We start from the raw sequence: 11498 nt of genomic DNA, 5'->3' as shown, positions 1-11498 counted from the left end.
GTGACAATCAGAAGGACGGGTTTGGTAGGGTTTGTGGGGCAAACGTAAATAGCTGGGATTGTGAAATAAACAAGGGGGATTATGGGAAAGGTGGTGTTTTATCTGAGCAGGTTAGGAGTGATGAATATAATAATCATATGGACGTGGAGAAGAATGTCCGGGAATGTTTGGGCAGGATGTGGGACACCAATGACTCTGGGAGTTGTATTTTTTGAGTCTAATGACGTTCGTGCTCCTAGGGTATTTACCAGATATGGAGGGGACGTCGAGTTGGGACAGGAGAGATCTAATGGGAGGAAGGGAGGCAGATGTAATACAGCCTACAAAGGTTTCAGGGATCTCACCCTCCTCTCCTTCTCCGGGTACAGTAAAGCGTTTCCCTTGGATTATTCCCTCGAATGTAACCCCGGGCTCCCCCATCCTGGTGAGCCTTTCTCGCTCTTTCACCCCTAAAGTTGGGATCTGAGCAGGTCAGCCCTTCATTGGCCACCTGAATGGTTTCTCGAGGTTCACTATGTGAGATACCCTCCGGTATTTCACAACAGTCAAAGACAGTGCCTATTTCAAGCTCTTATGACATAAAAACAGGTGGTTGGGAAAATATAGTGTAAGCCAATGGAAATGTGAATATGAATAGAGGCAGGCTACTGGACGTCCTTTCTAAAATTCTAGCACTTTGCTTCTTACCGTCAGGGGACATTGATTATGTCACTTTTCCTGAACGAGGAACAGACCATCTAGTCCCCTTTTCCTATTCTAACATAGTTGCTCTACTTGTTTGGGACTAGCAGGACACTTTGAGACTCTTGGGTTTTGAGTTGTATGAGTTCTCAAGTCCTAGTGAAGTGTCTCTTAATAGCTCCCATAGCCCAAGTTGATAAGACAACTATTCCTTGTAAACAGTCCTTGGTTGAAAGTAGTCTTAAGGCTCCTAATATGGCAAACAACGTGGGTGGTTCTAATGATAACAGTTCTCACGCTCAATATTGGTCTTGGTTGGTAGCTGCCATAAAAATGATCACTACTTCAGGTGACAACCCTACCCATTTTGAATCCCTTAAACTTGAGTTTTCATTCCTGGAACGTTTGCAGTTTTAACAACATACTGATGGTGTCCAACTCGGAAACTGTTTTCTTGAATCACCATATTTTACTTTGCCAAGAAACAATGGCAGTCGATCATTTTGACCTGGATGGTTTTTAACGATTTTTAGATTTGCGTTTTGGGGTATATCAATTTTATTCAACTATAGAGCTACTATATGCTCTGTAGCTATTCAAGCTACAGAGCATATGCAGGGAATTTCTATGCACATCATATTAATATTAAGAATGGATGCAATATTGTCATAATGTTTTGGTTTTGCGTGTTTCTAGGATAGTTAATTGAGGGTTGTTTAATGTTACTTTTAATTATATTTTGTGTCTAATGTGATGTATTTTAGATCTGCATACATGTAGCAACTTAAAAATCATATGAATATACTATGGAAACACATTGTGCGACCTAGCCCGATGAGATTTAAAAACATAAATGTTTTCACATGCAGGAGTCTTGAAAATATGGGGTTGGCAGGAAGTGGATACATTTGTAACAGGGTGACTGGGAACAGAAATGACCGCAGGTTTATGAGAAGGGTAACAAAATTATAATGGGAACAGACGCCACATGAAGTGAATTGAAATGATCGTGCACGATGGAAAGGTGAGTGAAATGCCAAGAATAAATATCTAGAGTGTCGAAGTGCATGGAGAAATGTGTTAGTGCCCAGTTAAAGGAAACGTTTGTTAAACTTTCTAGCTTCATAAAAAACTGTCCATAAATAAACCACGTGTGTCAGATTTAGCATTTGAGGTCCATGGCCAAGTGAAAGCTGCCCTAGAAATGTATTGTATATCATGTTAGGAATGTGTGTCTTCCAGGGAGAAACTAAAGAAGAGGGTTGGGCTTGTATCTGCAATGTCATGAAAGTTGTATGTTCAAGATAGTGGTCCTGCAGTGAAAGGCAGCCAATGGGATTGCGGGATTAGATTTCTTTGCATAGGCCTAACCCATTTGTATCCTGGGTAATGACTAGTAAGGAAGCATGAGGGAAATGTGGGAGTTTGTTGAGTGTTCTGGAAATGAATATATACTGTATCTGTTCTGTGGTTGTGGAAAGACTCAGATTAGTTCCACTCCAAGGAGTTGTATAACCTTTCTCCCAGCGGCCGTTGTGAAAATAGACATGGTTTAATGACAGAGTGCAATCACTTCTTTTTAAGAAATGAGCTGTTTTAGAGTGCAGAGATCTAAGTTCAACCCTTACAGCATCCAGGGGGTTCCTGTCAAATTTGAGGGTGTTTTGGCTGTGGGGTTGTTCTCATAAACATCAGTGTTAGAGCTTCTTAAAAAATCATGCCAAGATGTCCTATCACGTCTTGCAATCCGCACTGGCTGAGATCATCACTAATTGGTTGGAGCAAGGTCACCCCCACAACATGATAATAAGTAGGGATTGCAGACTGTGCAGAGGGAGCCAGTTTAAATGACTTATTATCAACTACCAAACTCTCCCCCGTAAATCGTTTCAATGGGGGTGAAAACTGAGATTTATTTATGCAAAATTGGGACCTGGTATTGTGTGTACCATGGGTAGGGTGACCAGGTGTTCTGGATTACAGTTGGCACAGAGGTTCTCTTTTCTCGTGGATAGATTATTTATGTGTGTATTTGGGTCTAAGGCCGTTCTGCTCTTAAGAAAATAGCACTAAGTGACCACTTAATCCTGTCTTTCAGCCTATATCTCTAGGTGTCACTACATGCTTTCCAAATGAATGGGGCTCTAGTTTCGCCTGCTAGAGGGGGCTTGACTGTGAAATGGAACGGGGTTGTGTGTAACAAATGTACTCGTCTGGTTAGACAACTTTGGGATAACTGTGTGTTTGTGTTGAAGATCTTTTTTCTGTTGAGTGTTGCAATTCATATATTTTATATTGTTTGAAAGTTCTTACGAAGAAAGGACATGTTAGGGGTACAAACATTTGTAATCACAGCTATGATGCTAGGGTAGCTAGTGCTAAGAAAAACCCAAAGGAAGCAGCTTAGAAACCTTGTGCACAAATACCCTCCTTTTTCAGAGGTTTTTAGGCTTAAAAGAAAACAAATATTCAAGGCTATACAAATTATATTACATCCTTCAATTTCAATTACACATAAAGGATAATCAACATACTCTGGAAACTATAACAGATACGAACCCCTCAAAATTTGGGGTTTTAATGAATTTAAAGTTTGGTTAATCTGAACCTTGAATGACATGCCTAATTTTGGAACCTCAATGGGTGGATTATTTTTCTGTGTTGTACGCTAAACCAACAATACACCTCATTATGGGTTATGGGGTGGACAATACTAAGGCTACTACTCATTCGGATAAAAAATCAATAAACCAATTCATGGCACAAATAAAATTGACGACCATCACACAACCATAAAATGTAAATGTACATCAATGCAATTAATATTATTAAAAAACATCAACATCATCATCATGGAGCATGACATAAAACACAATAACAATTTGAATTACAACCTAAAATGAGTAAAATCGGAGGATACCGTTTCATTTAAACATTAAAAATTCACTTTCTTAAGTTCCATGCTCTCCTCAAATATACAAGGAAACACCAAGCAACAGGGCATGATTCAGTCTGTAATAAAAATATCAAAACTGGTCGACATGGGGTACATTTTTGTTGTTTCAGCGATGGCATAATTGTCTGCTTTCTTATCTCCTTGTGACATGCACAGAATAAAACCAAGTGTAATAAATCCTAACCTGCTGCGCTACAACCTGGACCAATTGAGTTTGAGACATAATCCTGCCAAGATAGTGTTTGCTCGCGCATTGAAGCAGTTAAAGTGTGCTCTAGTCAAACCCCAGCGATGTGTTGGGTAGTTGCTATGTGTCAGATAAGATTGCATTGCATCATTCTTTGTTTAAATAGCATGTTTTCTGTTTGATTCAAGCAGCATTCCTATGGACTCTCGTTTGCACTCCATAATGTATCGAAAACTTGCTTTGTGCATTTTGCACTCCTTCGTATTTACCAGATTCACAGGACAGAGAAGATTAGGGTCATTCACCTGTTTCATACACCCACTAATAAACTTCAACAATGGTATCCTGCTCCAGAAGACACCCTGCATCAACGCCCTGATGATTTCGTGGGTTAATGATGATTTGGAGTTTGACCATAGGCCTAACCAATGCATAAATGGGGCAGCATACCAATCATCTCCAATGTGTTTCGCTCCAAGCTCTGCATGCACAGCATAGCTTGCAGCTGCACACAGGAGACCCAGTCATTTCTTAAGGAATTTGTTCTCAGTAACCTCTATTACCTTTTCAAATCCCCAAAAAGATGCCCCATAGTTAGATACTGCCTCCATGATCATTCTCAATGGTTGCCATTGTGAAGGACTGGAGGGGGGTGTCTGTACTTATGCTCTCTATATGGCAGAGGAGAGGCACAGAGGACCCCAGCCAAGATTCTCTATTATTGGTACGTGGTCGAGCAATCAAGGCCTAGCTTCTCAGGAGGTGATGCAGGCTGGTTCTTAAGTACAGTGTAGTCCCCAAGCACCCACAAAGGAATGTCCGCACACTGTATCGGTTAAAACACAGGGCCTCATTACACGGACAGCGGTAAGGGTTTACCGGTACCGGTAAGGGCACCAGTACCGGTAAACCCTTACCGCCTTACTACGAGGTCCCTTTGCGGGTTGGTACTTTAACGCCTGCTGTTTAGCAGGTGTTAAAAACCAACCCGCAAAGGGACCAGGGTGCTAATTACTGTACCGCAATTTGCGGCACCGTAATTAGCGCCTTCCCCATTCCCATAGAGCCCTATGGGGCAAAAATGGGAATGGGGAAGGGCAATGGGGGAAGGGGGAATTACAGCCCCGCCAACCTTGGAATAGGGCTGTAATTCCCCTTTCCTCGAAGGCAGTGCCGGTATTTTACCGGCATGGACCAATGTGCTAATAGCACCTTGGTCCTCCGCCTACCGTGTAATGAGGCCCACAGTCTTTATATAATTAATATTCAAGGTTATGTACAATATCACGATAACTCACTTTGTACTCGGTTATCTGTAATGGCAAATACAGTGCTACGTGGTACCACAATTACTATTAGATCTCTTTAAAGTGCATCAACTGTATGGTTAAATGTCACACAAATCAGTTCGTAAAGGAAACCAACAATAGATATAAGAGGAAAGCAGTTGGATAGAACAATTGGCAGAATACTGGCCCCAATACCTTGACACAGTTCTGAGTGGAGATCCCCCCACCTGGGCAACCTGTAGAATAAAGATATATCACAAGCCCAGTCCATATATTGTTCACAAGAGACTTTCCAATAGTTCAGCAACCCCAAAGTAGCTGGCGTTGTAGCGTTCCTCGTCGGGAAATCGACAACCCTTCTTGAGTGCCCTCCCTTTAAGGCAGGAGTAACGGATGAACTACAACAGTGAAGTGGCAGCTTCTTTCCTATCGTTCTTCGTTGACGGGGAAGCGTAAACTTCCTGAAAGGAAGAGGCGTGCGGGGCACCTCGGTGTTGATAGTTCAGGACCGCAAAGAGCTTGAGGAACTGTGGCCCAGCAAGGGCGTGGAGTCGTCGGCGTCTCTGTGGTCTTTGGGTGGCGGGAAACCCACCGGCGGATGGTCATCGGCGCATCGACAGCCTGGCCTTCTCCGGCGGGATAAGGCGGGTGGCGGTGCAGACAAGCGCGTCCATGAATCGAAGGTTCTTAGGCATTGGGAGCACGGCGGCTCGGTCGGCGACGGCGGTCATCGACAGTGGCGGACAACAGTCCAGGCACTTCTCTTTGGGATTCTGCGGCGGTCCCCGTCTTCGGTCGGCAGCCTGTCGTAGGTCTGTCTACCAGGGAGCTTTGGCAAAGATCAGCTGGTGCACGATGGTCCCTCATAGCTCGGGAAGAGGGCGCCTTACCAGGTCCTTTCTCGGTCAGTCCTTGGAGACACAGCAGCTATCAGATTGATGAAGGAGAGACAAGCAATTCTTCTCTTCCAGCAGGGCTTCAAGGTCAAGCGTCAGTTTCACTCCAGTTACTCTTCATAGTTTGGACTTCAGCTTCTGAACACTTCTGAACACGATTCCTAGCAGTGAGCGGTCCCCAGATATACTGTTGATCTCCCATTCATTCCACTGGGTCACACTTGAGCATCCAATCACTACGAAGCGCATTCAGCAGTTTGTCAGCCAATCAGACGCACGATGCATTCAGGTCATTCTTCTCCATCCAGACACTCACAACACAGAATGTGGATTCGGACAAGTATCACGCCATTCAACACTACACACTGCATTCATACCAGTTTCGGGCAGGGCTGTTTCAGTCATTGTGTCAAACACCAGAAACCAGACATCCACAACAAGAAGTGTAGATTCGTCACACATTACATTTACCCAGGTCCCACCCACAGGTGTACCCACAACATACGGTCATTGGGAAGGCTCCAGCCAGTCTGTTCGGCACTTCCACACACTACCATATATGGAACTTCCACCCAACAGCCAATCAGGGGGAAGGGACAGAGTCAGGGATTCCCGGGACTTCGGGAAGATCAAGGTAACAGGCGATGGAAAGCAAGAGGCCACGGGGACCATCTTGTGTCCATTAAGAATCTACCGATTCCAATGACAGGGTCTGGGCATCCCAAAATGTAGGCCGCTCAGGGCACCAGTCAATTCCGCACAGAGCTGCCACCAGCCCGTACCCTGCTCTGTGGGCCACACACAGGTGCCAAAAAACGTACAATAGGGGCACAGGGTTGTACCCCCACTCATGGGTGCCATAAGGGTATCCCATGGGTCCGTTCCCCAAAACCAAAGGAGAGAGCTGCACCGCCAGAAGTCCCACATGAACTCCTGCGCGGAAAACATGACAGGACACATGATAAAAAGCAGTAAAGGACAAGGATACAGAGGCCCTGTCCCTCCGATGCATTTCCAGCATCACAGCCATTGACACATTTTCATGAAACGTAATAAACCCGCCAGTGCCTGGCCCATTTTAGTGCTTTGCTTTTGTATATGCCCTGCAGGTTTCAGTAAAACTCATGCCCAGCTAATCAAATTTGGTTACCCGTGGTATTCCAGAGCCATTACTGGACATACTGTGCATCTTTTGTTCTCCCTGAAGAACATGCCATGACAGGCAATTTACATGTGTTTAAATTTAAATATAAATTCAACATAAAATCAGTATAGACATTGATGAGTTTTTGATGTAATTTCAATGTAGGGCACCTGGCAGAGCCCTGAAAAACCCAGGAGGGAATATTAGATAAACTAGACCGAAATCTTATTTGTATTGTTGTGTCATAATACTTCCTGGGTGCTCTATCCCCAACAACACTATCCGGATGCTATTAAAATGCATTTTGTAAAAAAAAGGATTGCAGTATGACTAACTGTTTTTCCTGCATTAGTTTGGAATTGTGTCTGACCTCTCACCCTGAGATTTCGGTCTAGTTTATCTGAGTTTTTGATGTGCCTTAGGTGTCCGGGCTATAATAATAGTATCATCAGCGTACGTCAAAAGCGGGAGCGCTTTCTTCCTGACCTTAGGAAAATCCTCATCCGAGTCTACAAGTGCCTTATAGAGACGATTAATGTACAGGGTAAATAAAACTTGAGCCAGAACACAGCCCTGTCAGACTCCTGTCACAATGTCAAAATAACTGGTACATTGCCCCTGTTTGCCAAAGCGTACACATGCCATAGTGCCCGACTAACTGCAAAGGGGACTCATGCCCAGCAGAGACATTTAAAGCCTGCCCCACATTATAAATGAAGCTCTCACAAAATTTGTAAATAACTTTTTTTAGAAAGTCATGTTCCTGATCATTTGAAAACGGCTTGTATTACTCCTTTTGTGAAAAAGGCTGGCCTGTGCCCTTTTGAACCATTTAGCTATAGGCCTATTACCAATACTCCTTTTTTACTTAAGATTTTAGATTGTGTCGCCTATATTCAGATTTTAGAACATTTTAATAACGACAAGGTATTACATGAGAGACAATCTGGCTTTACAAAGGGTCATGGCACGGAGACGGCATTGCTGGATCTTAAGTTACATTTATTGCATGGCAACTTGAATCCTTCCTTTCCTCTATCCCACTCTCTACTTGTGGTGTTCCCCAGGGGTCTAACCTCTCTCCCTGGCTCTTCAACCAATACTTGGCACCCCTCGCCCACTGCATTGCTGATCTCTGCTCCAACTTTCAGTGCTATGCAGATGACACTCAGCTCGTTTTCAGGATCCCCTCTGCCGTTCTTCTCCCTCTCTCATCTCTGACTGTCTGTCTGCAATCCAGGAGTGGTGTGCCGCCAACAACCTCTGCCTTAATTCCAGTAAGACAGAGATCCTCCTCATTGGCACTCCTGCACCTTCCTTTCCTGTCACTCTCTGGCCGGCCTCCCTTGGCCCTCTTCCTGCTCCCACCTGTAAGGCAAAGAACCTCAGGGTCTTCGACTCCACGCTTTCCTTTTCTCCAAACATCTCTGACGTCTCTAAGAAGTCAAACTACCAACTGCACTTCCTCAGAGGTATTCTTCCTTTCCTCTCCTTCCGCAAGAAGCTCACTGTCTCTAGAGCTCTGGTTCTCTCTAGGCTGGACTACTGCAACAGCCTCTTTCTAAATGTGCCTGCTACTACTCTCTGCCCTCTGCAACTCATCCAGAACAGGACTGCGAGACTTGTCCTTGGCCTCAAGCCCAGGGATCGTATCTCTCCAGACCTGAAATCTCTTCATTGGCTCCCAGTGGCTGCAAGGATTAAGTTGAAGACCCTCTGCATTGTCCACAAAGCCTTCTGGGACCTGGGTCCGCAATACCTTCAACTCTCCCTCTGGAAATACGTTCCTACTCGAGCTCTTCGCTCCTCCCTCAGGGTCAGTCGCTTCTTCAAGCAACGAGTTGATGGTAGATTTCTTTCTTCGGCTGGGGCATCCCTCTGGAATAGCCTCCCTGCCTCTCTGAAACTTGAGGAGAACCATTTTTGGTTCCGGAAGCACCTCAAGACCTTCCTCTTGGCTTCTGCCTTCTCTCATCCTCTCCCCTGCAGATCTCTGTCTGTTGCTGCACTGGGCACCTGGCTACCCTCTGAATTCGGGCCCAGATCCCTGGCCACCCAGCTGCATACCCAAACTGCCTCCGGGCAACCCTTGCACTTGGGTCTGTATCTGCATCCCTACAGTCCCAGTACTTGCACTTATTAGACACCCATTGTCTGCGCTTAGCTCTTGCACATGCCAACTGCTGGCCGCACTACCTGTTGTTGTTTTGTTCACGTGTTCAACACTTTTCACTCCTCCGCTGCCTCTTGCACTTTTCCCTGCACTTGCGCATTCTCAATGTCACTGGGCCTATTAAGATCATTGTTCTGTCCTCCCTTGTACCCCCCCTCCCTTGCCTCATCGTGCCTTGAAACACTTGTGTATGGGCACGCTATAAATAAAATATCACATCTTATCATGGATAAGGGCAGGACGGCCGTCTTGATGTTATTGGAACTGTCGGCCGCCTTTGTCCTGGTTGATCATAGTGTGTTAATTTCCAGGTTGAAGGAAGTGGCAACTTTCTCTGAAGCCTCCACAGCATGGATACATTCCTTCTTTGGAAATAGAACTCAGCGGAAGCACCACCAAGTCTCATGAATTTTGGAGTCCCACAGAGCACATGCCTATCGCCATCACTGTATAATGTTTTCAATGTTGCACTTTTTGAGTTGCTAGATAAAAAAAAGGCATTGAGTTCACCAACTATGCAGATGACACTCAATGGGCCATCTCATTTTCAGGTAATTATGAGCAGGACACCTTAAGATTGAATGAGGTTTATGATACATTTCAAGCATGCATGGTGGAGACGGAGAATAGTCTTGCTTTAAAGGAATGGTTCGGTCAAAACATTTTATTGCCCCTACAGGTCGGCCATGTGTTTTTAAGCCTAAGTCACTCGATTTTAGAGAAATTTCCTATGGACCTTACCGGAGTTTTCGTCCATAAAACGCACGCGAAAACAGGCATCAGGGAGCTGCCATTTTGTGATAATCCTATAATTTCCCCCATCGCCCTGGCTGACCTGCTTTTGCGGCACTAAATCCCCCGCCCCTGAGCCTGTCATCAGCAGACGCGTACCGCCCATTTCACAAAGTCAAAGCACGTCTCGTGTCAACATTCGCTGCGCTTCAGCTAATGACGTGTCGCCATGGAAATGGCAGGACGCCTCTTTCCTCAATAAGTATAAACAGACCGTTTCACAACACACAGCAGCAGATTTTCGATTTCATTCCTCTCTCTGTATTACTTTGAGTATTCTGTGACTCGTTTCTGTGCTCTGGTCAGCTACCTTTGTTGCTTGTAGCCCGTGTGAACAGATACCAGTACCACCGCTATCAATTATTTTAGTTTGTTTAACACACAATGGCTACAATAATGCCCTACATGTACGAGCCCGAGTATACCGAGGAGGAACTACTGGAAAGGGAAACACGCAAAAACGATGGGTCTTCGGGCGGCAGTTGGGAGGACGATTCAACAGCTGAAGAGCCTGGACCTATTCGCATGGACGGTGTTTCCACCTGGTGCACATGCAATCGGTGCAAGCTAATGCCAACCGAGGACGAGAACTGCTGCTGCTGTGAAAACTCGGGATGCGTGGCCTACATTTTGGAAGGCGAGCCACGACCGCAATGCATCACCGAGCTGCCAGACTTCAGGGGGCAGCCTGCCTCACACGGTTCGTGTTGAGGATAATGATGGTGCTTATGCACGAACTTCGCGCAACTGTTCGTCCTCGTAATCCGAGTAACGAGTAAGTATACTCTGCTTGTCATGCCACTCCTATTTCATGGTCTTCTACTATATCCAAAATTACATATGCATATCATTGTAACGCACGAAAGTCGTTCAATAGTGTGCAGTGTCTAGATAGCATTTGTCCGAGCAGAAAGCCATTAGTTACAAGAATTCTCATTGACAACAGACGTTTATTAAACTTATCTTGGTCATTTATAAACAGTTTGTTTCATTCCTTTTCACAGGTGGTACAGGCTGGTGGCCTATCATTCCTTTACATGGTGGCTTCACGGGAGGCTTGGACACCGCGTTCGAAGAGTGATACCCGCCTGTGCCGTTCGTGCCATAAGAGAAACGTACCCGAGTGACAGCGGTCAGTACAGGGGATTTTCTCTCGCTGTGCTGCAACCTGAACTGTACAATGTTTAAAGTCTTGTATTTTTGTGTCAAAATAAGATACAAAATAAAACATCACATATATTTTAACAACGGTTGTTTCGATTTTTTGAATTAATCAAGTGTGTCTCCATTCAAGGATGGACGTCAGACATCTGTGCTCGGAATGGGTGAAGTTCAGGTCGCTGTGAAGCGGGGTGGTCACTATCTAAGCTAACATAATAT

The sequence above is a fragment of the Ambystoma mexicanum genome, chromosome 6q, assembly GCF_040938575.1.
Source record: "Ambystoma mexicanum isolate Mex_15411 chromosome 6q, UKY_AmexF1_1, whole genome shotgun sequence".
In the NCBI taxonomy this organism is placed as follows: domain Eukaryota; kingdom Metazoa; phylum Chordata; class Amphibia; order Caudata; family Ambystomatidae; genus Ambystoma; species Ambystoma mexicanum.
The sequence above is the reverse complement of the archived record's forward strand: the minus strand, read 5'-3'. Positions refer to the sequence as shown.